Here is a 20,567-nt window from a genome sequence, read left to right as displayed (position 1 = left end):
AATGCCCCTACCCAACTCTATAGGCCAAGTGGCTGTAACTGCCTGAATCACGCAAGTGTTTACTGTCTAAAAGAGTAACAGCTCGTTCATTTTATTTTTATATTTTATTTGTATTGAAGCATAAGCATTGCGAAATGAACTGAAAGGTATATTGAAATAATGTTTCCATGTAGAATCAGAGTAATAAGGGTACAGAATATGACATTACATAGTGAACGTAATAATAAGTACAAAGGATTAAGGCCCATACACTGAAAGTAGGATGGAACTGTGCTGATAATAGGCAGAGCTGCAGTGAAATGTAAGCTCCATCAAAGTGGTTCCTGTTTTATCTGTGATTGTAGCTGCGATTACGTTCGCAGTCTCACTGTGCATATATGCTAATCATTGCGATCGCTATGCAACCTTTGCAAAACAGAAGGACGCATCTACAGAAGTGATCCTTTGTAGGCTTATACTGTAAGGAGCTTATTCTCTATATATGTCAGGCACTACTAAACAGCAGTTAGTTAGGGACTATGGACCCAATTCAGAGATCCATGCTAATGGCCATCGCTGTTGCGAATTTGTACGCAGCGGTTGTGCAAATATCACAGCCAATGGGATTGGTATTAAGAAGCCCAGCGACGGCAAACTGCGAGGATGCAGAATTAGTCACAGATCAGTTGATGATCGACAGTCTAATTAACCCTATGGACCATAGAATGACCGCCTGAACTGAGACGCCAGAACCACTTTATCTGCATATGAATTCGCAGACGGAGAAGTCATTTTTTTCCTGCTTACGGGATCGCAATCGCACGCACCCAAAACGATGCAAAGCGCCTGTATTTGAGCTGTCACTTTCCGTTACCCCCCCGACAAGCTCCCTTACTGTCAATCACTCTGCGGGCAAACATCCGTGACAGTGATGTAAGTCGACGTATGCACAGACCACTAATAATTGCGGAAATCTCAGCCTTGTGTCCATCCCCGAATCAGGCCTTTATAAAGTGGTGATAACCCCTTTTCCCTGTCTTTTTAGGCAGGAAAAGGAGATAACACAGGGTCACACAATTCATGTAAAAGGCCATCACTAAGAATTAACCATTTCTCATGCGGAGCCTTCAAAACTGGAGTTCTTCTTGGTATGTTATAGGGACTGTGGTCTGTGTGCAATTCATAAACCTGCTGTAAGATATAGGCTACGGTGCTTGATAAATAGGCAAAAGCCCAAATGCCCATTTTTGGTGGATTTAGGGCTCGTCTCCCATTAACAAACAGACCCCGAAGATGCATAAGTGCATTCTGTTCTAGAAAAATGCAATATAAAGCATTGGGGGGAATTAAATTAACCATGGGACTTACAAGGGGTCTTTAGCTCTGGGTTAAGTTCGGAGCTACTTAAATACTGCCCCCTGTAAGCCGCGACTAGCCCCGAAAATGTGCACTTAACACAGATTTCTTCTAGCACCTTTCTGAGGTGTGAACAAAAATCAGCATTAACCATCGCTTCCGGGGCTAGTCGCAGGAAATAAGTGAATAGCTCTGGGCACTTTGACCTTGAGCTAAAACCCCTGATTGAATTTCCCCCTATAAGACACTGAGGTACTGGAGTGGGCAGGTAGAAATGTAGAGAACAGCTGCCCCAGCAATCTTATCATCATTCTTCCATCAGTCACCACTTTCCGTAGATTTGCAGGAAGTACTGATAACCACATCATCCGGGTTTGACTTATTGGTATATGTTGAAGTGCTTCTTATAATCCTGTATATTATTATTATCGCTGCAACATTAAAAGAAAAAAAATAACATTATTAAAGTACATGAGAGACAGACTCAGATAACCCCTACATTCACCAAACTGGGCATTTGGTTATGGCACAGCCTGGTGCAAGTACAAATACACTTCTTATAACCTGCACAGCTGCGATGGTGAATAAAATCTTTCGCTATGCATTTAATAAAAATAAATAGCAAAGTGTTAAAGGTGTGCAGCTGGTTTCAAGATTACAAAGCAGATATTACAGGAGGGGAAATTATTTTTGCATGCAGGTCAAGCAACATTTTATTTAATTGACTAGCACTGGCAGATGTTCTCTATAGCCGATCTGCCATCGTATCTGACGATTGGTAAGTGTATACATACTGAACAATCGACAGCCCAATATGTTGTGCCTGACGTAACTACTTGGTGATCATTTGCCCGCCCAGTTGAGCTGTCAGTCACCGGCAGCCTCTGCAGCAAGTGTACGGGTTGATGGCTGACCTGCACTTTGCTGTACAGCCGACGCCATATGTCTGAACGACGTTGTTCACAGATATATAGCTGGTACACACTGGTCGACGCTCCTATGTTATATCTGCTGTTCAATTGAATGCCCGATATATCAGCCAGTGTGTCCTCAGCTAATGTCACATTAGGGCTTTTCTTCCCAAATACAAATCTTATTTGGTGCATTGCCTGCTAGCGCTGATCATACACTAATCCCAATGTGATGTCAGCTGCCATTTCATGAAGGGGACTAGCGTACCATAAAACTGAAGTTCCAGATATGAACCAGAGGTAACTTATATTGTGCAATGTAACCCTGCAGCTCTGTTGGAAAGTAAAATATTATTCCCCAACTGCTTTACAGACAGATGAATCCCCCACATCTCTAAGCTGGTGCCCAATAGGATATCATTCAAGCCTAATAGGAGGCAGTATAGCATACTTGCCTACTCTCCCGGGACTGTCGGGAGCCTCCCAAAAATCGGGTGCCGCTCCCGACACCCCGCAAGACTAGGCAAGTCCCCCGGAAAGCCCCGCTAACCCCCGCGCCAGCTGCAAAATTGGGCGGTACGGGGGTGTGATGACGCAATTTGCGCTGAATTGCGTCATTGTAGCCACGCCCCCTGCCCTATAATGCCAATAATATTGGCATTATAAGGTGGGGGGCGGGGCCACTATGATGCGATCGCATCGGCACGCCCCCGCTCCGCCTATTTGACCCGCCTCCATCCTCCCTGCTGGACGGACCTGCCAGCCCCCTCCCGGATTCCCCTGCCGAAATGTCGGCAAGTATGCAGTATAGCCATCTGTGCTATCCCAGTATCCTTCCCCTTGTGGGCCTATACCCACAATGCATAGAGAAAGTCTGCAGGTCTGTCAATGGCTGCTCAGCTAGAGAATCCCCCTCTCAACACAACAACCTACTGCAGGGCTGAAAGGTTAATTTAGATATTGCATTTAACTAAAATGACTACAGTAATTTCATACATATTATTCAGTTCACTTGTACAGTCTTTGGGGAAATTCAATTCCCGATATCGAAACAATTTGCTGTTCCAGAACGGCACACCGTGTCCTGCCAGCATTGCAGGTTTTCCCCTCACACCCCATGGAAAACTTGCGATGTCAGCACTATAGTGTGCGGCGTGCGCAGGTGGCGGTACATTATGCTGAACTCAATTCACCCTCTGATACATTATAAATATGAAGTACAGGCCTCTGAGTAACATGTTACAACCACCACACGTAATTTATGCTTTAACAAGGAACAGCTACACAACTGTACAATATACTATAACGGGGTAGGCAACCTACGGCACACCAGCTGCTGCAGAACTACACATCCCAGCATGCCCTGTCATAGTTTTACAGTTAAGGCATGCTAACACTTTATCAGGAATGCTGGGATAAGTAGTTCCACACATTGCCTGCCCCTGTACTATAGGTTCACTGCAGCTAACAGTTAAAGCGCAACAACACTGCACTTTTGTTATTATTAGTATTGTCCAATATTTACAGGGGAATAAAAAAATCCGATCATGTAAGAGGTAAAACACTTAATACAATTGAACCATTTTTTATAACAATGAAACTTTTAAAATATCAACATCGGCTTTTACAAGCAGCCACTTTTTCGGCAGTTCTGGCCACTAAATTTAAGAAGAAAATAATGTATATTAATTATTATTGTTATTTTAAATCCCACAGTCAAAGCCACGGCTTAGTAACTGTGCCCAAAGGCTTTAGCATTCAGGGTTACTGGCCATTTACAACATTATCTTCTCTTGAAATGAAGTTCTGAAGTAGCAATGCTCACACGGCTTTTCACACGATATACTCACCTCTGACAGTGGGTATAACGATTACCAGCACAATAACTCAAGTTTCAGGGTGACCACTTTGCCCTGTAGCATCCGTAGTAATGGGACAGACTGGGAGAGAGCGAGAAAAAAAAAATACAGTTATCTGGAGGGAAAACAATTGCTCAACTAAATATAACAAAAAAAACAGGCACTATAATCCCCAGGAGCTTCCTGGAGGGAACATCTTGGAGAGTTCATGGCAGCCGCTACCTCTGATGTTTGGAAGCATAAGATCTGTGAGGGTAACGTGGAATTGGGGTTACTGCGGAGGCCTCAGCCGTTCCGATATACAGTAAGGAATTTGGAAAGAGTAGTGTTTAGGCCCCTCAGGAACCACAAAGGGATATTCTGTGAATGCTCACATGAAATGTAAAAACTTCCCATATCTTACTGAAACCATTCTAAAATCAAAGAAAAAAAAACAGAAAAAAATATAATTATATATATATATAAATAAAATAATAAAATGAAAACCTTGACAAAGGTCCACTTACAGGACCGAAACGTCGGAATTCTAATGCTGTAAATGTTACTGGTATGCAGTAAATTAATGCTTTTAGAAGACTGGTGAGTGCACCCCTTTTTTTCTACATATTTTTAAAAAGAGGATTCATGTGGTCCCCTATGGGTTAGTCATCCCACCTATTTGATACTGAACGTGTGTGGACCTATTTGGACTATATATATATACATACACACACACACACACACACACACACACGTAGGAAATCCTGCAGTTCTCGTATCCCTCCATATACTCCTTAATTAACAGTATCGGATGGGAGAGGTCTGATGCAGGGAAGATTACGCAGGATTCCACAGTGACATCACCTGGGACAGACATAACACCAGACTCAACCGCACCGTACTTAAGAAGGAAGAAAGCGCAAGATTCGCTCATTTTTAAGACTCAACTTCGGATTATCTGCTATACCATTGGCCATCTGTGTAACCCTGAGGCTAGTGAGATTGCCCATCGCAGCTCCGTAGCCGAGGCCAGGGAAGCACAGACCCTGGCCTCAGCACTCCCAGATAATGGGGGCAACACACCCTCATTTTCTGAGAGACAGGCCAGCATCACCCCTGTCCTGGCCCCAAATGGCCACAGCCTGTCAATCAGGCTGCAGCACAGGGGTCACTGCATGTGAGGACGATCTGTACATGCGCAGGCACCCATCAATCAGAGCTGTACCCAACACCGTATTTGATGGAGCATGGCTAAATAGGGTGTGGCCTAAAGCCAAAGGGATTGGTAACTACAAAGATCCATTCCAGAGCGCACAATTCCTAATGGCAGTGCCTGAGTTGTCATATCTGGTTTCAGACGACAGTCCCAAGTTCTAAACTTTCTGTCCCTTGACAATGGAACATAGGCCCTGATTCAGACCCACTCGCAAGCGGGTGCACGTACGTTAGGCGTACGTACAAAATTATTTAAATTCAATGGCTCGCTCGTATTTTCGTTCGCATCTAAAATTCCTCCCTAAACTCTGACGACCCCTCCTCTAACTAACGAGCGTGCAAAATAGCGAGCGTACATCCCCGAAATGGCTTGAAGGGAACGCACGCACAAGTATAAACCGGAAGTGGCCTTGTCAGATGTCGATTACCTGCTCCTTTATTCTGCCTACCTCCATCAATCGTATCATGCCAATCAATGTATCAATTAGCTTAATTGTGTTTTTTTTTTCAACACAATGCCAGAAACTTTACTCTTGTCCGTGTTTGTGTTTACCCGCAGAATACGTACGGATGAAACATTCGCTTTTATTGGTCAAAATACATGTGAACCACAATTAAACAATTGTTCTATTGCTGTGGATCCCCGCATATTTCCCGGGGTTCATTTCTTTATTTAAATTTGTTTACGCATGTCACTGCATCAAGCCTATCATAACTCTCCAGAGATTTCTGGCCCTGTCGAACACATGACTCATACACTAACCAATAAAATTGCTCCTGTTAATTTCCAAAATACATTAGCCAATCAGAAATTTTTTGCCCACTTTATCAAAAATGATTTTTATGAAAAACACCATTGCCATCATGAGAGCCTCCGCATTCACCAGGCGCGAGCTGCTGGTGCTTACGGAGGTGATGGATCGCCGTATCACCAGCCAGCCTCCACCCATCACCAACCGGCAGAAGCGCTCCGCGTATGCGGAGGCACGGTCCCGCCTGCGGTCCTTCGGCTCATGCCGCAACATCGGGCAGCTGGAGCGCAGGTGGTCAGACCTGCAACGGCGAACGTCCCGCTTGCTGGCATACTTTCGCATGCAGATACAGGAAAGTGTTATGTATTGTGGTTTTCATGTTTGTGTTTGTGGGGCAAACTGCGTGTGCATGTTTTCCTGTCTGTCCTATTTATTATTTGTACTCATATCTGCGTGTGCATGTTTTCCTGTCTGTCCTATTTATTATTTGTACTCATATCTGCGTGTGCATGTTTTCCTGTCTGTCCTATTTATTATTTGTACTCATATCTGCATGGCCATGTTTTCCCTCTATTTCTGATTTATTCATTCTACTCATATTTGCATGTTTTTTGTTGGTGTGGTTTTTTTTTTTTGGGACCCGGATTTGGCCAGAAACTAACCTCAATTTGTTTGACATATTTTAGGGGGACAGCCAAGACTACGCCGTCACCGTCCGGCCAGACGGCGGTCCCGCCCACTATCCCCAACCCCCAGACAACACTCCACCCCAAATAATTCCCCCCTCCTCCCCAGCCTTCCAAGACCCTCTCCCGGAAATGTCGGGCCTCCTTCCCCTCCGTCCCACTTCCCCCTCTCCTCCACCCACCCCTCTTCCAATTACCCCCTCCCCGGAGTCCGTCATTACCCCTCCCTGTTCTTTGGGGAATGAAGGCTCCTCCGAGGAAGAACATGGAGGGACTTCCGGAGCTCCCGTTTTGGCTCCCGGTATGTTTTTCTTTCGCATTTTTTTAAAGCACAAACTGTTTGTATGTAATCATGTGTCGTGCCTTTATTCGTGTTTTTTTGGTTTACTTTTGGTGATTTAGCAGTTTGCCTTTACCTCTTCCTGCTGATTTCAACATACACATATCACACCTGTGTGAATTTGTACATAGGCCTTGTCTTTTTGGCAGCACCCCCTTTTTGTTTTGGTTTGCTTTTTTTAGGTTTAGGAGTGATTTCGTTGTTTTTTTTTTTTTTTTAATGTGGATTCCCTATTGTTTTATTAATCCACACACTTTTCTCACCCACAGAGGAACAGAGGCGTCGGCAAGAGGTGGACGAATGTGTTGCCCAGATGTGCCAACATGTCATTGGCGTTCTTGTGGCCCTTGACCGGCTGTCTGGCATCCTTCGCCAGTAGTTTTTTTTTTTTTTTTCGTTTTATAAATAAATATTTTATTTCTAATATACGTTCTGGCTCATTCTTTTTTTCCAAAACAAAGATAGTTTACCCTGACATAAGTAGACTGTTCCTGCAAGGATTTCCCTTTTTAAAAGTTAGATTGTGTTTTGTATTTGTATGTAAAACAGGCACAAGAAACACATAACAGTAACAATGTCATTTCCCTTTTTGGGTGTAGTGTCAATTAGATATTTCTACATTTTACAGGTTCCTAGTTGGTGTGCAAGCTGCTTAGGCCAATCTTACAAATCCAAAGGTTTGGACAGGCTTCCTTTTGGTGTGGGTTGGGAACCTGAAAACATATTTCAGTTTAGCTCAACTGGCGTCAGTACTGGATTACCCCTTAGTCAAATGTAAGGTGTGATAACCTGGTTACACTTGCTGGTAACGTCCAAAAAAAGGAAGACCATTTCACTCTCCAAACATTTATTCACAACATAACTGAGAAATCAAAGTGGTCACTCCCAAAAAAAAAAAACAGTGATAATCTCAAATACAACACATACCAATACATAATAAAAAAAAACAAAGCAATCAAGAACTGGTTGACGAAGGACCATGCCAACATGATTCCACAAACATGGCGTTGCGATATGGGTTCCAGAATATATGCCCAAAATGACCAGATCCAGGTTTGGTAAGGGTAGCAGGAAGTAGTGAGCGTTGGAGTGCCAAAGATTATGTGAACAAACAGAAGATGGTGAAAAAAATAAAACAAAATTAGATGTTCGCAAACAAACACAAACACATTAGGTATAAACACTGTAGTTTTGGTAAAACTTACCTAAAAAATCTGGCCACCACATCATCGCGTATGGCCCCCCCACATACTGACCTCCGACCAACCTCGGGGGGGCCATCCTCAGGTAAGGCATCCTCTGGCTGCATTGGGACATCACTCCTTATGGCGATGTTGTGAAATATCCCACACAGGACCACAATTTTCGACACCATATCCGGCAAATACATGAGCTCGCCACCAGAGCGGTGGAGGCATCTGAATCGGCCTTTTAAAAGGCCGATACAGCGCTCCACCACTTGCCAGGTGGCTGTAAGTGTGGAAATATACTCACTTTGTGGTCCTGGTGTGGGAGCCAAATAAGGAGTGAGCAGCCAGGACATGCAAGGATATCCACTGTCTCCTATGAAAAAGAATAGACAACATCAGGAACACTGTGTATCAAGCTTAACATTGTTATGTACTAAAGGTCTCCACTTACCCAGAAGCCACGCATCACCAGCTTGTAGGTTGGATAATTTCTGCCATATCCCTGATTGCTGGATGACGAAGGAATCATGTGCACTTCCTGGTAATTTAGCATTCAGGGACAGGATCTGGAGGGAGGCATCACATACCACCATTACATTCAGGGAGTGATAGTGTTTCCTGTTTCTAAATATTGCCTCCAGCCATGCTGGAGGCTGAAGTGGTATGTGAGTACCATCCACAACCCCTATGATGTGTGGGAAGCCAGCTATTTGGTAAAAATTGGCCTTGGCCACACTAAGGGCACCCATATCCAAAGGCATTTTAATAAAATGATGGAGGTGCTTGAAAAGTGCCTCCATCACTGCCCTCAGGATCCGGGAAAAGGAGGATTGGGAGATGCCCGCCACTATTCCCACCGCTGTTTGAAACGATCCTGAGGCACAGAAATGTAACACCGCCATTAATTGCGTCAGTGGTGGTATTGCTGTTGGACTGTCAATTTGCCGCTCAAGATCACTTTCTATTAATGAGAGAGTGTCTATGATGATTTTGGGAGGTAGACGGTAGCGTCTTAAAACCTCATCATCGGGCATTCCAAAAAGGGTGACACGTGTTTGAAATATCTGGGGCCTTGCATGCCTACGATGCCTACGCCTGGGACGAGATTGAGGTTGGTCGGCTTCCGGGAGCAGGGCCAGAACAATTCGCCCCAGATCTACCTGAAATTCAAAGTTTACAATGTAAGGCTTTTGAGCCACCCCAAAAGTAACATAAAACAACTTAGCTTTATGATACCATCCATAGCTGCTTACATGCCGGGGTATTGTCATGATACGTCAAAACTGTAAACAATTCAAAAATGATACATCAAAAATTTATAGGGTGATTTTATGTTTGTCAAATTGGTGCAAGCCAAAACATAAAATAGGCGAAACACACATTTGGGCATCGATCAAAACGACATTGCACACCGTACGTCAAATAGGGCTCAAATGTAAGCCAAAAATGGTAAAGGGAAAACAAAAACTGGTTTACATGATGAATAAGCATCGAAAAATGCGCTAATTAGTTCGCAAATGCAAGTCACTAGACCAACAGTGGAAAAAGCGCTAATTAGTTCGCAAATGCAAGTCACTAGACCAACAGTGAAAAATGCGCTAATTAGTTCGCAAATGCAAGTCACTAGACCAACAGTGAAAAATGCGCTAATTAGTTTGCAAATGCAAGTCACTAGACCAACAGTGAAAAATGCGCTAATTAGTTCGCAAATGCAAGTCACTAGACCAACAGTGAAAAATGTGCTAATTAGTTCGCAAATGCAAATCACTAGACCAACAGTGAAAAATGCGCTAATTAGTTCGCAAATGCAAGTCACTAGACCAACAGTGAAAAATGCGCTAATTAGTTCGCAAATGCAAGTCACTAGACCAACAGTGAAAAATGCGCTAATTAGTTCGCAAATGCAAGTCACTAGACCAACAGTGAAAAATGCGCTAATTAGTTCGCAAATGCAAGTCACTAGACCAACAGTGAAAAATGCGCTAATTAGTTCGCAAATGCAAGAAAAATAATGGACTTACCAAGAGCTAATATATAAGATTTCCCTCAAAAAGGTCTTTGGGTCCGCAAGCCACAAAAAACTAAAAGAGATGAAATTAGTGTTAAGCTGAAAATATTAAATAAAAAACAAGAAGTAGACACCAATTGGCCACAAGTTAGACTTCACAAAACTTACCAAATCAGGAAACGAGGCCCAAAAAAAATACAACAAAAATGCGAACGGATAAAAAAATAAACTGTAGCAAACCCAAAAAAAGCCAAAATCCGCCAAATCCTCCAACCGTAAACCACAAACTCCAACCAACGTAACCGCCAATAATCCAACAACGCCACCTCGAATCCACACACACCAAGCCATAACTAGTGTTTAGTTTCCCGCACAAATTAAGGATGAATCATAGGGACGCACAATCAATGATGCGGCCGCAAACTAAGGACGCATGTATAAATACGTGACGAAATCACATTGAATTTCTGGTTGATTTCATGCTGGAAGCAGAGACATGGCTTCAGACCAGGGAAACAATGGGCAAAATTCCGGCGGTAAGGCCTTCATGCATTTTGTCTCAATGATTTTTTTCAAACATAATATTGTGCAAGTTGTGAAGTGGCTAAATCTGCATATTTACCCAAATAGGTGAGGACGATGACATGGAAGAGACTGCTGGCCCCAGTCAACCCGCCAAAGCTGGCAAAAAAAAAAGGCAGCCACATTTCACAAGCAAGGAGATGGAGGTTTTGATCCAGAAGTGTGTTGACATCCTGCCCCAGGCAGCCAGGAATATGAGCCAAAGCCAGAAGTGGAGAATGTGGGAGGAGGTCGCCGTTGCTGTCAATAGGGTGGGTGATTATGTCCGTCTAGCCCGGGATGTCAAACGGCGGTAAGTAAACACTTTCCCACCCTATAAACAAACACCATTGTAAACAAAAGGATAATGGTTCCAATTTCATTCCACAGATGGGCAGACTTCAAATATCGTCTCAAGCAAAAACTTGCCGACAGGGCTAGGCATGCAAGGGGGACAGGTGGGGGTCCCACCCCTGTGTCATTGGAGTTGACAGACTTAGAAGAGCTGGCACAGGGGTGTGTGCAGCTTGTGGAGGTGTTTGGCGTGTCCAACATGGATACGGACATGCCAGACTTTGCGGCTCCTCATGTTGTCCCATGTAAATATTGTGATGTCACCAACTCTGAAATGCTATCGTGCCAATATGTAGATTCTAATGTGAGTCTTTTCTCATTTTTCCTAACAGAGACAGAGGCGGATGAGTCTGCTCCAGAGGGGAGCCTTGGCCGCAGAATTTCTGCTGGCTCTGCAGGGGAGGAACCAGTACATCCGGCTGAGGACCCTGCAGAAGCCAGTCCAGGGCGTGCCCCCTCGCAGGCAGTGGCCTCCTCACAGAACTCAATTTAAAATCGGATTTCCATACGGAGATTCTGCAGAGGATGGACGCCAGTCTGATACGGGTGGCTGAGGCCCTGGAGCAAAATGCTGTGGCCAACGTGACCATTGGTCAGGCCCTGGCGGAAAATACCAGGGCCAACATCTGCATCGCCGATGCCCTGGAGCAGCTCGTTCGCCAGCTCATGGTGGAGCCGACCTCCCTTCCTGCCGGAACATCAGGATCCTCCACCTCATCCTCCACAAAATCAGCCAATCCTCCAAATGTGCCTAGCCCTGTGCCTAGTCCAGAGGCCACAACATCTGCCTCTGGACAGGCCAGCCCGATGGCATCCCGGACCCGGTCTGGCGCCCACCCTCCCCCATCCAAACGGGCGAAAAAACGGTGACAGCAATGGCGACTTTTCCCACACTCCTTCTGTGCTTAGCTCATATTCCTTTCTGGTTAAAACTTCCCTCTCCTTTCTTGTGAAATGTTTTTAATTTATTTTTGTACGTTTATGTTAGCAGTTATGGCTTATTTATTTTTTTGAAAAAGTATCTTTGCCACAAAAAAAAGGCAAAAAAATATTATGCCAATTTGTTTGTGTTTAAACAATAAATTTTTGAAAAAAATCTGACATTGTATTGTGACATTATTGTACAAATGGGTTACATTTAATCCTGGCCCTAAAGGCAAAAACTGACAAAAAAAACAATTTCATTTTTTTTAAAAAAAGGCCTCTTTAAGGAACGTTTAAAAATTCACATAACGATGCAAATTCCACAGTATAAAAAAAAAGGGGAGCTAATTAAAACATGATGACATTATTGTTACAATAGGCCATAAACAACAAATTGAGGCCAAAATAAAACCCCAAAAATGTACGCAAATTGATTGTGTAATCCTGACATTAGCAGGTATGATTTCCACCTGCGTACGCTTTTGTGCTATCCCAATAAACTGCTTTCCAAACACATACCAAGCCGGTTTTCAATCCAACACTAATTGCTTTTCTGACCACCCACGATTAATCGCTGCAACATCGTGGAGTCCCGGGACGGAGGAGAAGGCCATCGCCAATGTGGTCGAGTAATCCAGACCCTAAGCTGTGCGAGCATTTTGAAGGGAAAGAGGATGTTCCAGTGACGTATGAGACGGTCCGAACACATTTGACGTTCGCATCTGCTAATGTATGTACGCCCAAAAAACGCCTCGCCACGCCTGCGTTTTTCCATCTCCACCCCCGTCAACACCCAAAAACGCCCTGTTCTGTCAATCACATTTGACATGTCACTTCCTGTACGCTATTTTAGGAACGAGAGAAAAAAAGCTTGCAATCTGCCGTACGCACATGCGCAGTGTAACACCGACGCATGCGCGGTTAGTCAACATCGGAACGCAACGAGCGTACTGTTGTTAACGTGCGGCTCTGAATGAGGGCCATAGGCCCTGATTCAGATCCGGACGCTCTGACCAGAGCGCTCGCTCTGAATCAGGGCCCACCTCCATAATTATGGAGCGTCCTCCTGGATGCTCGTATAGCTGTGGGTCACCACCCACAGCCTATACGAGCGTGCAGGTTGATGGTCGCGATGGTCTTGACCATCGCCACTGCGAGCCGGAGCCTGCGGTGGAGTTTCTCAACTGCAAGGCCCGGAGTGATTTTGGCTCTATCAGAGCCAAAATCACTCCCACTGACATCACTAGTGATGTCAGTAGGGCCGGTTTCTGACGGTAGGCGTTCCCTTGGGAACGCCCCCGGCTGGGAGTCACGCCCCCAGCACGCCCACCAAAGGGGGCGTGCTGTCAATCAACATCGACAGCACGCCCCCTTTGATCAGACACAACGAGTGAAGGAAAGTCCTTCGCTCGTCGCGTCTCGCGCATGCGCACGACGGAGCTCCCTCCGTCGTGCGCATAGGCAGTGCACACCATCGACCCACTTGCAAGCGGACAGCCGCTCGCGAGTGGGTCTGAATCAGGGCCATAGTTTATAGTAAAGGTAATTTTGGAGTATTTGTTTTATCACATTTGCTTAGTAAGGTAAAAAAGCATTTAACATGCAAAAGGATGAGATTGCACTTAAGGTCAGTGAACCTCAGCAAATGGAGATTGTGGAGCACTATGGTTCCACAGGACAGCAGCGTGTGTAATGGGCACCTTACCACCAGCACGGTCTTACTGGAAATCATTTGAAATGATACACCAGACTTCTATAGTGAAGGAGCAGGAATCCCCCCACCAATAGAATAAACAGGGGCAGTGTGCAGCCTCAATGCGGGCCCCCTCCTCTCCGGCCTCTGGCTTCTTGCTAAAGTCTACTTCGCATGTGCAGGTATCTGGGAACATGGTGCCCCTGCAATGTTCCCGGAGACATCTGTGGTGGGCATGTGCAAATCACTGGGAAAATGGCCGCTGCACAATTTACCCGGTAATTTCAGTCTGCAGCACTGACTGACGCGGGACCCCGGACAGGTACAGTAAGTAAAATAATTGAATGGGTGCAGGATGTGTGGTGTGGGCCCCCCTGAATACAGAGGCCCGTGTGCACGGCTCTCTGCACCCATTATAGATACACCTATGAGCAGAGAGTATATCAGCAGATGAGTGATGTGTTAGTGAGTACAGGGCTGCATGTGACAGGGGCAGTGACATGATGCGAGGAAGGGAATGGAGGCAGCAGGAAGCCACTGACTGAGAGTTATATAAGGAAGGAGCAGGGTCCCCCAGCAGCAGGGGCGCTGAGGGCGGGGGGGGGGGGGGTGAGCGGGTACAAATTACCCGGGCCCAGGCTTGCTGGAGGGGCCCCGCACCGCCTGCCTCTCCCTCTTTCATTACAGCAGCCCAGCACATGCTGCTGTGTTCTGGGCTACACTGAGAGACTGCTCGCAGCTGCTAAGTAGCAGCCGCAGCAGTCTCCTATGCCTGTGGGGGAGCAATCACACTGGTCACACCCCCCACTGGCTATGCGCCGGGCTAGGGGAACAAAGCGCCCCCCTCCCCAGCACCACTTTGCTGCCCTGCAAAAATATATTTTTGATCCCAAAGGGGGGCGTGGTCACGTCTCCCGCAATTATGCCACACCCCTTTCACCCCGCTGTCGCTCTTGGTGCGCCTGCCCAGCTGCACGGAGTATATAAGGAGATGAGTGATGTATCAGTGAGGACAGAGCTGCATGTGATAGTGGCATGGTGTTGAGGAGGTTAATGGGGGCAGCAGGAAGCCACAGACTGAGAGTTATATACAGGGCCGTAACTAGAGTAGTGTGACCAGTGCCGTGGCACAGGGCACCGCAGGGCAGGGGCCTCTGTTTGGGCCTGTCAATTTTCTGTTCATTATCATTCTCACTTGTAGCTTCCTCTTCTATTATCCCCAGCATCTCCTGGCCTCCCTTATCCCTACCCTGGCCCTTCCCCATGAGGCCATGGCCCTTTATTTGGGTGTTTCGTCTTATGTCAATATTTAAAAAAAAAAAAAGGGGGGTGGCAAATAATATTCCTTCTGGCACAGGGCACCAAAAAGTTTAGTTACTGTACGGCTTCAGAACTGGAGCCCGGCGGCAGGCGTCTCTATTGTCTCCCATAGTTCTGCCCCTGGTACAACCAGTGCACTTACCAAATACAGGTAGAGGAATGCGTGTGTGAGCAGGAGTTCTCCAACAGAGTCTGTAAGAGATGTAATAATCCAGTTATATTCTAAACAAGCCTTTATAATAGACTAAAAAGCCACGTGTGTGTGTGTGTGTGTGTGTGTGTGTGTGTGTGTGTGTGTGTGTGTGTGTGTGTGTATAGTGTACGTAGTGTGTGGGTCGTCTTGTGTGTGTATAGTGTGTGTGTATAGTGTGTGTGTCGTGTGTGTGTATAGTGTGTGTGTATTGTGTGTGTGTGTGTGTGTAGTGTGTGTGTATGTCAAGAAATCTTCCTTCACAAATCAGTCATGTAGTTCTGCAATTTCCTATAAGCGAATCTCTAACATTAATGGTGGGCAATATACTTTGGTGATTTCCATCATTCCTCAGTTCAGAGTTTGCCACCATTACCATGACTCCACTCATACATGTATTGTCTGTTGGAGGTAGACCATCCGTGACTCACAAGCATGGAGAGCATTACTATACACATGTTCCACACTGGTATTTTCTGTGTATTACTGAAGATTTACGCAAACATTTGACCGTGGGCAGAGTTGTGGCTGTATCATTGCTATGGAAAGGGTTTATAGTACAAAAGGGGACAAGGGTGTGGATTTCCTGCAATAGGATTTCTGGACCTTTTATTCACTGACCCAGTTTTAGAATAACTATCAAACTATGTATTCTGGGACTTGTAGTTCCACAACTCCTGGAAAACCATGTGATTCCAAAAACTGTGGTAGAACAGTGATCACTAACGTAAAAGCAGAACAGCAGAGCTAGGGGTATATTTACTAATGTTCAATTTTGATTAGAGTGTGATTTGACATTTGATTTTCATTCGGTTTTGCATTTGAAGATTTACTAAAAGGCAAAATTGAATATCAAATCGAACATAAAACTGAATTTTACTCAAATCCCACGCAAACCTCACTATCTGCTGTGATCCCTCCATTACCGCTGGCAGCCGTCTCCTCATAGGTTTCTATGTGGGAAGCGATGCTGCCAAAATTACCAATATTACCCGATATTGCCCCCGCAGCTAACGCCATCTGAAGATGACATTAGCCGCTGTAGCCTATGGGCTACACCACGCACTATTAGCCAACGGAGGATCCGTCGGAACCCTCCCTGGCTATGGCGGATGTGCATGTGCACCACCCCCTGTAGTGGCCGGCAGCTCTCCGGAGGCAACGCAGGGACGGGCTCCTTTCGGAGCCTGCATGTCCCGGATGATACATCCAGCCTAAGAGATCACTTTCTGCAATGCGATCATGAGCGTTACTGGCATGCGCTGATCATATTGCAAAAGTGATCAATGGGCCCCTATGGGGGGAGAGTTAGACTTAGGCACTGGGGAGGGAGGGACAGGGGGAGGGAGAGAGTTAGGAAACCTACCAACAGGTGTCGGTATCCTAACCCTGTCGGGATGCCGGTGTCGGTATTTTGACCGCCGTGGATCCCGAGCGCCAGCATCCCATACCCAACCCATATAACACATGTATTCAATTAAAATATCATAGTGGTTTGTGCTGAAGAGAACATTAAATAAGTATTGGGCGACCAACTTCCCACATGCCTGCGCATCCAGCAAACACCAAACACTTCCAGCACCAGGGTCCAACGGGAACACGGATACGGAGCAATGACATCAGATTGGCAAAAATAAACAAATAAAAAACACCCAAAACATCCGCACAATTTATACGAAACGATACCTGTACTGTCTGGAAGCCAAGTTTTTGCTTTGGAAAAGAACAAAAACGACTTAAAATAGGTCCAAAGAAAGCATAAAATAATAAAAACATTGAAATCAAATCTATAATAAAAACCAGAATGATAAATGCAAAGACGTCTTCTAGACCTAAAAATAAGGTTTTCAGAATCAGCCTCATCATCAGCCATTACATCTCTCCTCTATACTGCTCCAGGAGGCCTGATATCATTCTGCACTGAAGGGACCAGTAGTTCCAAAAAGCCTGGGTGCTCATTTAATAATATATAATTATAATAAATGATACAATTATTATTAATATAGAAACATGTATCCATACGCAATAAACGGATCACCTTCGTCCTCAGCAGCTGGAGCAGTCCTTCTGCAGGTGGCCCCGTCACAGGTGTGATATTTGGGCAGAGTCGTGTCCTGGACGATCCACAAGGTTTTTACATTGAAGAAAGTTACAAAGTATCACATCCAGGGGGCGGGGAAGAGAGTGATACAATGTCACAGTGTAAGCGGCGGCAGCTGAGCAGTGTAGCGGGGTGATGGTGCAGTGTAGCGGGGTGATGGTGCAGTGTAGCGGGGAGGGGTGCGGCGGCGGCGGCGGCAGTGGAGGAGGAGAAGGTGTCATCAGCGGGGAAGAGAGTCAGGAGCTGGAGCCGTCATCTAGCACTATAGAGAGCAGCATCTCCTCCTCTCCCAGGAGTCAGGCACCGGCCTCCTGCAGCGCTGCCTCCGCTACTTCTTTTAGGCAATGTGCAGCTATTTCACCGCTGGTACCTGTACGTTCACTAGCGATGCCAGGGCGTTCACTAGCGATGCCAGGGCGTTCACTAGCGATGCCAGGGCGTTCACTAGCGATATCAGGGAGTTCAGTGCCGATGTAAAAGAACTCAGTGCCCCCACTGCTTTGCAAGGCGACATTGTGCAAATGAAACTAGGGGGATAAGGCGGTGTAATGTAATCGTTACAGTTACTGCCCAGTTTACTGTATATAGGGAGCAGCGATTAACAGTCACATGATGCAGCTCCGGGCAGGACGGTAAACTGCAGATAAACATAGGGCTCTATTCATCGTCACTTATGAGGCCATTTATTAATGATCGCTTTTGCAATGCAATCGCATACTCTCCAACATCTTTTAGTAACGATCCGGTACAGGGGAGTAGCCGCTTTTAAAGGGGGCGTGGTCATATATAAAGGGGGCGTGTCCACGGGTACTGAAGGCTGGAGGCAGCTGGCCCTGGTGGTAATGTCAGCGTCTGCTGCCAAGAACTACGGCGGACGGAGCCACCTGTCACTCAGCAGCGCTGCGGGAGTCTGTGTCCCCGCAGCGCTGCTATAGATTTCAGGAGATTGTACTCATCTGGTACAATCGGTACAGCGCCTGTTTTGCCGGTACAGACCATTAAAAAACGGTACTGTACCGGCCAAATCGGTATAGTTGGAGGGTTTGCAATCGGCATGTCAATAACGCCCATGATCACATTGCAAAATGAGATTATTGCGCCAGGATGTATCAGCTCCGGTGATGTCCACGGAGAGCTGCCGGCCAGTGCCGAGGCTGCTGCGCATGTGTGGTGGCCATAGACGGGGAGGGTTCCGGAGGATCCCTCCACCGGCTAATTATGCGCAGTGTAGCCCGTAGGCTTCAGCGGCTAACGCCATCTTCAGATGCATCGCATTCCGGGTGTTGGTAAATCTGGCAGCATAGCACGGCTGCCATTGTATCACTCTCTTCCCCGCCCCCTGGATGTAATACTTTGTAACTTTCTTCAATGTAAAAACTTGTGGATTGTCCAGGATCCTGGCAGTAGAGCAGGCACCTGTTATATATAACTGTTGTGGTGATTATATTGTAAATTATTATATTTTTCCCGTGATGTAACACTTGTTATCCTTTGATCTCTTTTTGCAGACCGGGTGAGACTCTTCCGGCAATAGGCTGGTTGCCATAGCTGTCTAGCCGCGCCGCGATGACGTAATTGCGGGGAGACCCGGATCCGGCTGGGCGCCACTCCCCGCCTCCCGGTCTGCAAGAGATCAGCGTGCTCCATGGTGTATTTAAGGTAAGATGTTTTTTTCATTGTTTTTATAATACGCATGGTGTAACCTTGATAAAAAAAAGCCTGGAGACTTTGAAACGTTGGTTTGTTAAACACTAATACAACCATTGTCTTCATTAATCAGTCTTGGAGTGCCGCAGTTCTTTTCCTTACCGTTATCCATTTCTTACTGAAGGCAACCAATATATATGTGTGTGTGTGTATATATATATATATATATATATATATATATATATGTATATGTATGTATGTATATATATATATATATATATATATATAGTGTAGGTAATCACAGCAGCACTCAATGCAATAAAGACTAAGGCTCTCATTCAGAGCCGTTCGCTATTTGCGTTCGTTCGTTCAAAAACAAGGGGTGGCTATTCAAATGATCCGTTCGCACATTGCAGTCTGTTCACACCTCTAAGTCTAAACGAGCGAGCAAAACATACGCTCGTTTATTTGTTAAAAACGCCCCCTGGCCGCTCGCACCATACGTCATGTCCGCTATTTATTAGATTAATCGAGTACATCGAACAGGATATGAACTGCTCGCTATTCTTGTGGTTGGGTTTTTCAACCGCTATTTTGCGAGCAGTTCGGAGTTAAAAAAAACCAAGTGACGTGGTCAATGACGCTGCTATATTAATTATGCACATCCATAAAACGCCCGTTTTGACCTTTAAGCACGCCTGCGTTCTGATCTCCACTCCCCGTTTTCAAGCACCTTCCCCTGTTACCACCCACATACGCCTCATTCTGTCACTCAAAATAGCAGGCACTCGCTATATTGCGTACAAACGATTTTCAGCCTTACTGACTGGTTCGCGCATGCGTACTAAAAACCGTACGCATGCGCAGATATGCGAACATCGCTCGGAACGAGCGTACTGCCGCTAGCGAGTGGCTCTGAATCAGGGCCTAAGGCCCTGATTCAGAGCCGTACGCTCTGAGCAGAGCGCACGCTCTGAATGAGGGCCGTCCTCCATAACTATGGAGCGTCCCCATGGACGCTCGTATAGCTGTGGGTCACCACCCATAGCCTATACGAGCGTGCAGTTTGATGGCCGCGATCACTAGTGATGTCAGTGGGCCGGCTTTTGATGGGAGGCGTTCCCTTGGGAGGCACGCCCCCGGCACGCCCAGCAAAGGCGGCGTGCTGTCAGTCACCATCGACAGCACGCCCCCTTTGAAGAGACACAACGAGCAAAGGGAAATCCTTCGCTCGTCGCGTCTGGCGCATGCGCACGACGGAGCTCCCTCCGTCGTGCGCATGCTCAGTGCATACCATCGACCCACTTGCGAGCGGACAGCCGCTCGTGAGTGGGTCTGAATCAGGCCCTAAGATAATACTTTACAGAGCAAAATACCCACACTGAACAGTCCATGGCTTCGTTTCACAGCGGGATGCCACCCGTCATGATTACATCACAGGTTTACAAGATTTGGCGTCACGGAGAATCCACACCACAAGTGTGCTGTAAACAAAGAGTGTG

The 20,567-nt window shown here is 46.0% G+C and overlaps 1 long non-coding RNA gene across 1 annotated transcript; it reads right to left on the bottom strand.

The window, feature by feature from the left end:
• Positions 1-1,500: 1,500 nt before the first annotated feature.
• LOC148508010 (uncharacterized) lies at positions 1,501-17,697 on the bottom strand. The gene is made up of 4 exons (XR_015869624.1): positions 17,356-17,697; positions 15,270-15,319; positions 4,097-4,186; positions 1,501-1,766 (listed from the first exon to the last, which is right to left on the bottom strand). It is a non-coding gene; the product is annotated as an uncharacterized LOC148508010 (long non-coding RNA).
• Positions 17,698-20,567: the final 2,870 nt, after the last annotated feature.

Source organism: Taudactylus pleione, unplaced genomic scaffold, assembly GCF_031769625.1.
Source record: "Taudactylus pleione unplaced genomic scaffold, aTauple2 ptg000377l, whole genome shotgun sequence".
NCBI lineage: Eukaryota > Metazoa > Chordata > Amphibia > Anura > Myobatrachidae > Taudactylus > Taudactylus pleione.
The sequence above is the reverse complement of the archived record's forward strand: the minus strand, read 5'-3'. Positions and strand labels throughout refer to the sequence as shown.